Source organism: Hibiscus syriacus, unplaced genomic scaffold (genome assembly GCF_006381635.1).
Source record: "Hibiscus syriacus cultivar Baekdansim isolate YM2019G1 unplaced genomic scaffold, ASM638163v2 tig00112293_pilon, whole genome shotgun sequence".
Lineage (NCBI taxonomy): Eukaryota > Viridiplantae > Streptophyta > Magnoliopsida > Malvales > Malvaceae > Hibiscus > Hibiscus syriacus.
This window is the reverse complement of record NW_024063296.1, coordinates 2472157-2484755: the sequence shown is the minus strand read 5'-3', so window position 1 is coordinate 2484755 and position 12599 is coordinate 2472157.

Below are 12599 nucleotides of genomic sequence, written 5' to 3'. Positions count from 1 at the left end.
CTTAGAGGCCAGCGCTTCCCCACTTATGGTCCACACTTCCCTGTACCTAATTTTTGTGGTCTCGTAGCATTAGATTCAAATTTTAATTTAATTTCAACTTTATATTTTAAATTGTTTCAATTTAGTCACTATGCATGCTCTAATTGCTTTTAATTTTTGTTTCTAATTAAGAATTACTTTAATTTAATCCTCAATGCATGTTTTCATTACTTTAAATTAAGTTTATGAATTTTACATTCTTTTAATTTAGTCATAGATTTACTACTTTTCTTTATTTTGCGTATTTAGAATTGGGTTTCTTTTAAGTTAGCATCTAAACTTAGTTTAATTTAAGTGAATTTTTAAAAGGGTCATCGCTTATGCTTGAGGTTTCATTTTAATTATTTGATTCAATAAATTGTTAAAATTTACTAGGATTTAATATTAGAGCCTAAACCTTAGGTTTATTTTTTATTTTATTCCTTAAATTTAGTAGAATATTTAAAATGATATTCCTCTTCCATTTTAATTACTTTTTTAATAAATTGTTAAAATTTATTAGGGTTTAATATTAGAGCCTAAACTTTATGTTTAATTTTCGTTTTGGTTCTTAAATTTAGAATTTTTTTTTCAAATGGTCTACACCATTGCTTAAGATTCTATTTTAATTATTTTATTCAATAAATTGTTAAAATTTGTTAAGTTCTAATATTAGATCCTTCACTTGGGTTTAATTTCACTTTAGTCATTAAATTTAGGATAATATTTAACTAGTCTTCACATTTTCTCAAGATTTTAATTATTCATTTTAATAACTTGTTAAAACTTTTTAGGGTTTATTATTATAGCCTAAACTTTAGGTTTACTTTTCATTTTTGTCCTTAAATTTAAGAGAATATTTAAAATGGTCCTTACCTTTTCTCAAGTTTCCAAATTAATTATTCGGTTTAATAAATTGTTAAAATTTGTTAGGTTTTAATATTAGAGCCTACATTTTAGTTTCAATTTTATTATGTTCCTTTAAATTTCATAATTTGGTACTTGGTTAGATAAAGCCTTAATTAACTTAGTGACAGGATTGCCAAAGTCCTGCAAAATAAAATAAAAAAAATTATTTTACTAAACTAACTTGTAGTAATTGCGAGATCACGTCGAATTCGAAGAGAGCTGAAATTAGAGTCTCAATGTTAAAGCAATAAAAGTAAAATTAGGGGGGTTTGGTTTATGAAACTAAAATTGAGAATTAAAGCTAAAATTAAAATAATGAAAATCAATTCTTACCAAACTTCCAATTCAAAGGTGTGTTTCTCATCCGGCTATAATTTTGATAATAGGCTGAAAAGATCGATTTTTCAATATCCAAGTAATTAGTCACTTGCTCAGAACTGTAACAAGTATGGTTCTCTTTTTATAATTGGTTGGCCTACACATTTGCAACGAGCATTCAAATCAAATCTTACCATTAATGATATCATTAAGAATCGTGGGAATGACTAAAACAAAATCAATTAATTTCATACCTTTATTTCCATAGATACTATCATGCCGATACAAAGTTCGGATAATAAACCGTAACAAGCACAAATCCCGAGACTTACCCTTGCTACTTGTGATTAGTGATAGACAACTCAATATCGAATTAAGTTGTCAATTTAATCAATATCAAGAATTCATAAAATAAGAACAATAAATAAAGATTACTTGGATTAAAAGAGAAATACTAGTTTAGCACAATTCTCACAAAATTATAGCGGAATCGTACCCTTGAACCGAAAATAAAAGCTTAGCCAATCATGGTAGAATAGAAATACATGATAGAAGAAGAAGTTGTGATGTAGAATGATGGATAATTCTTAAGGAGGCTAATGGGCTCTTTATATAGAGACGTAAAACCCTAAAAAAAAGATCAATCTCCTTTAATAAAGTTTAAATAAAAAAGGAAACAGATAAAATAAAGGTAACCCAAAATAAATAAAGTCCTAATAGAAAAAAGATTGATTATTAGCTAGATACTTTCAAAATATTGGAAATATCTATGAAATTGAGTTTCATCCCGAATTTAATTCCAAAAAGTCAGATTCTTCATATCACACAATAGTGACGCCTTATCGAAAATGGTCTTCTGCTCAGTTGCATATCAGACATCAATTGCATGTCTTAATAAGGCGTTGTCATGCCTTATCGAAGATAGTCTTCTGCTCAATTCCACATTCTCCTAAAAGACTTGATTCTTACATAGAAGTCTAAAAACATGATTTTGAGTCGATTTTCGCCATTGCATCCATATTTCACCTCCTAAATCAAAACAAGCATAATTTCCACAATTAAGTTCAAATTATAATATGGATATGAAGGAATTAAACATAGGATGTATCTAATTATAACTTATCAAATTCCCCCACACCTAAACCATGATTGTCCTCAAGCATACCTCAATTCAACATACCAACTCATCAATCTACCTTCTTTTCATCTTATTTAATATCCCAAAATATAAATAAAGTTAAGCACACATCAAAGATTTAAACCATAATTACAATTAAGAGAATGAGCACAAATAAGATAAACTTGAAACGAAATCATGACATCTCATTAGCCCACCAATATCAAGTGCAACAAGACTTAATACCCTCATAAAGTTTCACTCAAAACTCTCAAAGTGTTTCGGAAGCATTTAACTCTCAAGGTCAAAACATAGAACGTTATTACCATAATGTTGAAAACATTTTGATATTTCGATATAACAAATAAAGTGTTAATTAATTTTAAGATTTTATATTCGATTTAAGTAGTATATTCGATTCAATTATTCGAATATTACAAATATTACTCTAAGTTTTCAAATATCAATTTTTACTCCTTACTAAATGAAAATTTGAGATTTACACTTAAAATATTTTTGAAATAATTTTTACAAAGTATTTCGAACCATAATCGAGTCAAAATTGAGATTTAAATAGGGTAGTACCAATACTTCCTTTAGCAGTATCGATTCCCCCAAACATCGAATGGAAAATGAGTACTGATACCCTACACAGTATCGATAGCCTTACATATAGTAGTACCGATACCACGATCATGGTACCGATACTACCTCTTTGATATTGACTCCGAATATTAATAGAATGCAAAACGGTATCGATACTACTGCACATAGTAATATCAATATTCCTTGGACATTATCTATACCGTTGAGTTGCAACGGTCAAAATATTTGAATTTTATACAGGTAGTATCGATACCCCTTAGTAGAGTACCGATACCCATACGCTCCCCGCGGTTTTTTCAAGTGGATTTAACAATACAAAGGCTCTATTGACTCCATGATCATCCCCAACAATTATAATTGATCTGAGGAGTATTTAAAAAAGTCTTGAAGCCATTGGTGACAAGAAGATAAATTAGAAAAACAAAAGGGAAAGCCTTAAACAACAAGTTTGAGCAATTCAAGCCAACATCCATTCAATATTCATTTTGCTTTCAAGAACACAATTTGTGCTCAATTGTATTCATTTTTTAGTGTTCTTTCTTTATTCTAGAATTGTGCAAACATCTTACCTTGTGAGGTTTTTCTTCTAAGTTTGCAAGTTTGTAATTTTCTCTTTGAGAAGAGATTGTCTCAAGAATTTAGGGTATAATTCTTGAGGGAGTTGTAAGGTTACTCTTTGTCCTCAAAAGAAAGACAAATTAATGAATTTGTGGAAAATCCTTAGTGTGGATAACTAAGGTAGTGGACGTAGACTTTGGTTGAGAAAGTCGAACCACTCTAAATGGTTGTGCAAATTATTTATATTTTCTGTCAAAGCTTCCACAAAAAATTTTAATTTCCAATTCACCCCCTCTTGGCTAATTCACTGGATTGATTGACTCAATAATTGAAGAGTTTAATCGTTATCTAATTCATCCATGGCCTCTACATCAAACTTCGACTCCATTATTGATTCTCAGCCCGTCAACAACCCTCCTTTCTTCAATGGAGCTAACTACTCCTATTGGAAGAATAAAATGAAGTTCTTCATTAAAGCAAGTGACATGGGAACATGGAACATCATGATGAAAGGTTACTCTGCACAATCCTAAGACATGGATTTGTGGAGTGAAAAAGAGACGAGGCAATGCCAGCTAAATTAAAAAGAAATCCATATTCTATTTTGTGCACTTGGACCAGATGTATACGAGAGAATATCATCTTATTCAACCACCAAGGCGATATGGGACAAGCTTCAAGTCACACATGAAGGAACCGACGAGGTAAAAGAAACCAAAATTAGTCTTCTTAATCATAGCTATGAAAATTTTAGGATGAAACCAAATGAAGATATCAAAGCTATGACAGATAGATTTTTCGTAATTGTCAATGGCCTCAAGCGATTCGGAGAAATAATCCCTAATAAGAAGCTTGTAAGGAAGATAATTTATTTTCTTCTAAAAGCTTGACGATCAAAAAAGACTATAATTATCAAATTTAAAGACCTAAAGTCTTTAACTCTCGATGAGCTCATTGGTTCTCTCCTCACTCACAAAATGATGATTCAAGATGAGGTAGATCATGAGAACAAGCACGATACAAAGAAGGAGATGTAGAAAAAGAAGAATGTTGGTGTTACTCTCAAATCCACCAAAGATGAGAGTAACTCTGATGACGACGAGGATGAAGAAATATCATTGCTTGCCAAAAGACTCAGAAAATTAATGAAGCCCAATAGAGGAAGAAAATTCCAACGTAATGAAGGATTTAAAAATGTGTCGAAGGAGAATGATCCAATCATTTGCTATGAGTGCAAAAGCCTGGACATGTTAAATACGATTGCCCACAATTGAAGAAGAAGGGTCTTTCAAAAAAGAAGCATAAAGCACACGTGGCTACTTGGAGCGATGATGAATCATCCGATGAAGAGGAATAAGAAGTAGCAAACTTGTGCTTAATGGCCATTGAGGAGGATTATCAGGTAACCTATAACTCATCTAATTTAGAAGATTATTCTTTTGATGAGTTATTAGTGGAATATTATGAGTTGGCTTCGGATTATGAGAAGTTATTTTCAAAATAAAAGAAAAGTACTTCAAAATTGAAAGATGAAAAAGATCTCATATCCAAGACCAACAGTGAACTCGAAAGTAAGATTTAAAGAATTGCAAGTCAAAATAGAAGATTTTAAAAAGAAAAATTTTGATTTGCAAAACTTACTTTCTAGAGTTAATGATTATCATCAAAAGAAAATTGATGATCTTAAAGCTTCTTTCGATAGAGTTAGATAAAAACATTTTGAAAAAGGAGAAAGTCCAAAATCCAACTATATTAGAAAGAATTTTAAAACTTAAATCATTAAGATCCCCAATGAACCTCGAATGGTAAGATCATTAGGAGTATATTAATTCCTAAAGGATTCAATGCTACTAAAGATAAGGATATCCTAAGTAAATGAATACCCAAGGGGATTAAGCTTTTAGGGACTAATGAATATGAACCCAAAAGAATTTGGGTACCAAAAATAAAAAATTAATCTATGTTTGTAGGAAAAGGAGCATTGCTTCAAGGCACGAAATTCAAGCTCAAATTCATGGTACCTTGATAGTGGATGCTCGAGACACATGACAGGAGACAAGAGCCGATTTACAGAACTTAACGACAAAAACGGTGGAGTAGTAACCTTTGGTGACAGCACAAAAGGTTAAATTGAAGGTATATGTACTATAGGTAATACATCTTCCATACAAATAGAAAATGTTTTATATATGAAAGGGTTAAAGTATAATCTATTAAGTATTAGTCAATTGTGTGACAAAGGATACACTGTCTTGTTTGAATCAAACAGTTGTAAAGTTGTTGACATTGCATCTAATAGGATTATGCTTATTGGTCATAGAATAGGGAACATATACATGGTACATTTAGATTCTATCAACATGACTAATTTATGCCTAGTTTCCAAAGATGAGCATGATAGTTGGTTATGACATAGGAGACTAGGACATACAAGCATGAGTGTTTTGCAAAGACTTAATCAAGGCAATTTAGTAAGAGGCTTGCCAAAACTGAAATTTAATCTTGATAAAATATATGATGCATGTGCAAAAGGAAAACATAAGAAAGCTTCCTTTAAATCCATTAATGATGTATCAACTAGTAGAGTATTAAAATTGATCCACGTAGATCTTTTTGGGCCAATTAGAACAACTAGCTTGGGTGGAAAACAATATTCTTTTGTATTGGTTGATAACTATTCTAGATTTACTTGGGTTCTATTTTTAAGTACTAAAGATGAAGCATTAGAAAATTTTATCAATTTTTCAAAAGTAATCCAAAATGAAAAAGGTTACTCCATTTCAAGTGTTAGGAGTAATCATGGTACTGAATTTGAAAATCTTGGATTTACTAATTTTTGTAATTCAAATGGGATTAGCAATAATTTTTCAGCACCTAGAACTCCCCAACAAAATAGAGTTATTGAGAGGAAAAATAGAACTTTAGAGGAAATGGCTAGAACCATGATTTGTGAAAACAGTTTGCCAAAATATTTTTGGGCAGAAGCCACAAATACCATTATGCCTATTTTAAAGAAAACTCCATATGAAATTTTCAAAAATAAAAAGCCTAACATTAGTTATTTTCATTCTTTTGGATGCAAATGTTTGTTTTAAACAACGGTAAAGACAATCTTGGCAAATTGATGCTAAAAGTGATGAAGGATTTTTTTGGTTTATAACTTAAATTCTAAAGCTTACCGTGTATTTAATAAAAGAACTTTAGTGGTAGAAGAGTCTATATATGTTATTTTCGATGATAATCCCCTTCCGAGGAAGGATTATTGTGTTGATGATGACGTAGGTATATTAAATGCAAATGAAGTGGGAGAATCATCATCAAAGGAAGAAATGAATGATGAGGAAACTCAAGATGCCTTTAAGAATATAATCATTGAAGAAAGGGACGTCACATACCCAAGGGAGTACAACTATGTCAAGGACGGTGAGATTTTAGGCGATCCATCGAAAGAGGTAACTACTCGATCTTCTCTTAGGAATATTTGTAATTATGTTGCATTTATCTCATGCATAGAGCCTAAGAATGTCAAACAAGCATTAAATGATGAAAATTGGATTATGACTATGCAAAAAGAGTTAAATCAATTTGAGAGAAGTAAAGTATGAATATTACTTGAAAGGCCTAGTAATAAATCTACTATAGGTACTAAATGGGTGTTTAGGAATAAGCTAGATGAAAGTGGTAACATAGTGAGGAATAAGGCTAGACTTGTTGCTCAAGGGTATGCTCAAGAAGAAGGAATATATTTTGATGAAACATATGCTCTTGTAGCTAAGATGGAAGCAATTAGAATGTTGTTGGCATTTGCATGTTTCAATGAATTTAAATTATACCAAATGGATGTTAAAAGTGCATTTTTAAACGATTTTATAAAATAAGAAGTGTATGTGGAACAACCTCCCGGTTTTGAAGATTCAAAAGTTCCTAATCATGTTTTTAAATTGAAAAAAGTATTATATGGTTTAAAACAAGCTCCTAGAGCTTGATATGAAAGATTGTCAAATTTTTTAATTGAAAAAGGTTTTTCAAAAGGGAAGATTGACACTACATTGTTTTTAAAACGAAAAGGTAAAGATTTATTAGTAGGTCAAATTTATGTTGATGATATAATATTTGGTTCTACTAATGATTCTCTTTGCCAAGAATTTTTAAAGCTAATGCAAGGTAAATTTGAGATGACCATGATGGGGGAGCTTTAGTTTTTCTTGGGGCTCCAAATCAAGCAAAGGAAAGATGACATCTTCATCAATCAAGCAAAGTACATTCAATATATGCTCAAAAAGTTTGGATTGGAGAATGTGAAACCCCAAGCCACTCCAATGAGTCCTTCTACAAAGCTTGACAAAGATGAAGGAGGTAAATGTGTAGATGTTAAACTCTATAGGTCAATGATTAGCTCTTTGCTTTATCTAACCGCAAGTAGACCCGACATTATGCTTAGTGTTTGCTTATGTGCTAGATTTCAATCATGCCCTAAGGAATAACATCTATAAACCATTAAGAGAATCTTTAGATACCTTAAGGAGACTCATAGTATAGGACTTTGGTATCCGAGAGACTCTAGCTTTAACTTGCATGCCTTCTCAGATGCAGATTATGGAGGATGCAAATTAGATAGGAAAAGCACCTCCGGTACTTGTCAATTCCTAGGAAACATGCTAATTTTTTGGTTTTCAAAGAAACAAAATTATGTTGCATTATCTACCACTGAAGTGGAATACATTTCAGCCGGTAGTTGTTGCGCACAAGTTTTATGGATAAAACAATAACTTTTGGACTATGGAATTAAAGTAGGTACCATTCCTATCAAGTGTGACAATACTAGTGCTATTTGTCTCACTAAAAATCCCATCCAACACTCTAGAACTAAGCACATTGAAATTATACATCATTTCATTAGAGATCATGTCACAAAGGAATATGTAGTTCTAGAATATGTAGATATTTTTCATCAATTAGCGGATATTTTTACAAAACCTTTGGATAAAGAAAGATTTTGGACACTTAGAAGAGAATTAGGTTTAATCAACCTACCTTAATTTAGTGTTTAAAATAAATTCAACACTTTTAATGATTAAAGAAAAATGCTTGTAAAATGAAAATTTTAAATGCTTTCTATGCTAATAGTTAGGGGGAGTTTATGAACTTTAGTGAAAATTAAAAATATGTTCAAATTAGGTTTAAGTGTGCTTTTATTGATTGAACATAATTAATTTTCATAATATGAGTTGCCAATATCACTAGAGCTGATAAATTTTGAATGCAAAGTGTTTAAGTAAAGATTTTTGACCATTTTGTGCATTTGGAATCAATACTGGTCACCCAGTACCGATACTACTCTTACTAGGTATCGATACTACTAGCATAGTATCAATATTACTTGAATAAGTATCGATATTATTCATACAATACCGATACTACTTGAATAGGTATCGATACCCAAGTATCAATACTATTCGAAAAATGCCTTGAAGTATCGATACTCCTCGAGGAGTACTGATACTACCTGTCGAGTTTAGGCTATAAATCCCTACAAATACCACATTTTTCCAAAACCCCTAATATATAAACACACCCACCATTCAACACTCCCTCAACTCATATCTTCCACATTACTCCATTCCAACATCTACAAGTCAGAATTCAACTGTTTTTCATCTCTAAATCCTGCCAAGATCATTAATTTCGTGCAATCAACAACACATCCCTCTCAATTCCAAATTTTCAAGGTGAATTTTTCTAAAACACTGTTTTATTGATTTTTGAATCTAGGACTATTTTTAGTTAGTTTTAGATCAAATCAGTGAATGAGCATTTCGTAGATTATATTTTTACACTAGAATCTACAACTAATTTAATCAAAAACACAATTTTTTAAATATTTTTAGAAATTTCGAAATTAAAAAAATGTTTTTGATTTAATTACTGTTTTTGATTTAATTACATTGTTTTCATGAAAACTATACATATTATCATTTTTCAAACTTCGTTTTCAAAATAGTTTTCCATTTTTCCCATTAGACACTAGTGTTAGAGAACCTTGAATTTGAGGACTCTTATTGAGTTTTGGGAATAATTGTTGTATACATATGTTGTTTTAAATTGCAGGTATTCCATCCTATTCCGATTCAAACCATGTCTCATAAACATCCTAGGTCCTCGTCTAGTCAATCAAATCAACCACAAAACCCACCTCCTATTCCACCTTCAAATCCCAATCCAAATGAACCCGAAATGACTATTCTCAATTCATGCTTTAACGAACCTAATTGTAGGGGGTCTCTACAATTGGTACGTTAACCATTTTAAATATACAATATTTTTACAAAAACTTATCAAAGCACATGAGATTTAAATATTTAATTACATGCCAATAAAATTCAATATAACAAAATAACATAATATTTAAATCGTTTCTGATATGATCTTCAGAAGAGATATGTTGTCCTGCCCGACCTAGATTTGTTCTCCTAAATTTTTTGAACCTACATGTGAAAACATTGCCACGCTAAGTCTTTGACTTAGTGAGGCATAATATGCATAATAAAACATTAAAACATTTAATCTTATTCTTAGCCTTTTGTAAAAATCATAGGATAAAGAAGCCATAGTACATTTCATAAAACAAAAACATACATTATCATGCATTGTTCATTCATGTCATTTTGTTTGAATAGCCCACGGTATATCACTGAGAACTTAAGGTATGTGAGTATATTGAGGTTATGCACTAGGTTGCAGTCAAAGCTACCACATAGAATTGCACTGAAGCATCGCGTAGAATATGCACTGAAGTGCCACATAGAAATGTCCCGAAAGACCACGTATAAATGTTTCAAAGGACCACATACAATTATCTCGAAGGACTGCGTAGAACCCTCGATTCTTGGCATGCTAATTATACCTTTAGCTCTCATATCACATACTTTTGGGCTTTACCATTTATACATTTCTCATAGCTTATATCATATATTCATATAATCACATAGATCAATAAAACATACTATGAAAAATAAACAGTGCATGTACACATAATAATGGAATCAAAACCATGGTTATACTCATGTAAACATGTATTCAACATATTTAATAAACTTTCAAAATATCGTTTATTCAAAACATTGGAAATAGACTCATCACAAGTCTTCTTTCCATATAACCATATATTATAGAAGTATGCACTCACCTTTTTGCCTCACTTGGTCAAAGCAAAAATCCTGATCACTTTTGGCCGATATCGTATAACGTCGAATCGTCTGGAACTTGCCTTCGTTCAATATCTACACAATAATATGATTAATATGAATATCGAAGTTCGTATTACTATAATCAATTATCAATAACTTAAGCTAAAAAAACACCTAATTTATAATTTCAGCTGAATAGTATCAGTACTCCATGCCCAATACCGATACTTCCTCATCATGGTATCGATACCCAATCTACATTCTAGAATTCGTCTCTAAAAATGCTACCGATACTTATCCATTAGTATTGATACCCTCACTATCGATACAACTCCTTCGGTATCGATATTGTTCTACTAATTTATATAATTTCACCTTATGTATCAATATTGTTCTTCTAGTATCGATACTATAACCCATATTTCACCTATTTTTGCTTTGAAGTATCGATATTGTTCATCCAGTACCAATACCCTTGCCCAAAAATAACTCATTTTAACTTAAAAATTTACCAAAACTCACCTAAATCTTCCATTTTTATCTCCTTTCAAACATTTAAAGTCAACTACACTTATCAAAACCAATCTTATATCACTTTAACACTCCTAACATCCAAAATCCCACTAGAACAATTAAAACTAAAAATCATACCAATTCATCAACATATCCCAAATCCTTTTCCAACACCTTAAACTTTTTATTCTAGCTTATGACAAGTTACATATAACTTCAAAATCCATTTATTAACAACTTCTCATCAATTCTCTCAAAAATCCTCTTTACTCAATCACTAATAACTTATCAATCTTTCAGTTTCTACTTCTCTTTCAGCTTTCTCAAGCTTCCATAATACCCCAAGAATCAAAACCAATAAAAAATTTCAAGAAATAACTAAATTAAAGATTCCTTGCCTTAGCTTAGAAACTCACGATGAAGATGAGGAAGAAAGGATGAAGAGAAAGAATTATAGGTTTTATTTTCTTCTTCTCCACTTGTATATAATACATAAGTAAGGGAAATTTTAAATTCATTCCTTGCCTAAAGACCATAATGCTCTTATATCTTTCAATCTTTGGTAATCAATCCTACACAAAGAAATTCCAAATAAATCCTTGAACTTTTCAATTTATCAAAATTGATCATGAAGTTTTTAAAAATTACACTTTAATCACTAGCCCGATGTTTGGGGTGTTACAAGCACCATAAGCCCAACCCACAACAGCGCAATAAGAGTCCCTTGTAGAGCCTTTATGTATATATAATACCATATACTTTCATGGTTTTGGGGATGATGACCCCATAACAGCTGACCAGTGGCTAAATGAGACTTTTCATACCCTCCAATAGCTGCCCTTTACCCCCAAGTATAAGCTCGAGTGCGTCACTTCTCTGCTCAAGGGTGACACCATTGATTGGTGAGAGGTGATAGAGATTACATTAGAGCCAGAGAGGTCATCCTAGAATATGCTCTTATTCGAGTTTCACAAAAATACATTGGAGATGCTCATACTGATGATATGAGGGAGAAATTTATACACCCAGCTTAGGGGGATCATACCGTGATGGATTATGAGAAGGAGTTCTTCAGACTGAGTATGTATGCTCTATAGCTGGTCTCGACAAAGGAGCACTACTTTTGTGGATTCAATGAGGGCCTACACCTTGACATCATGTCATACCTTGCAGTCGCCCCTCCCAGGGTCTTCGTTGAGTTATCCCACTACGCAAAGGCGGTCGAGAGGGTCTTAAGTAGAAGGGCCCGATAGTCGAGAATGAGTCAGTAAGGCTATCACAGACTCTGTCTAAGAGGGATAGAGATAGTTAGGGTTCATACAGACCCTTATCAATACAGTAGAGAATCTTCATTCATCCGATATACGGTCAAT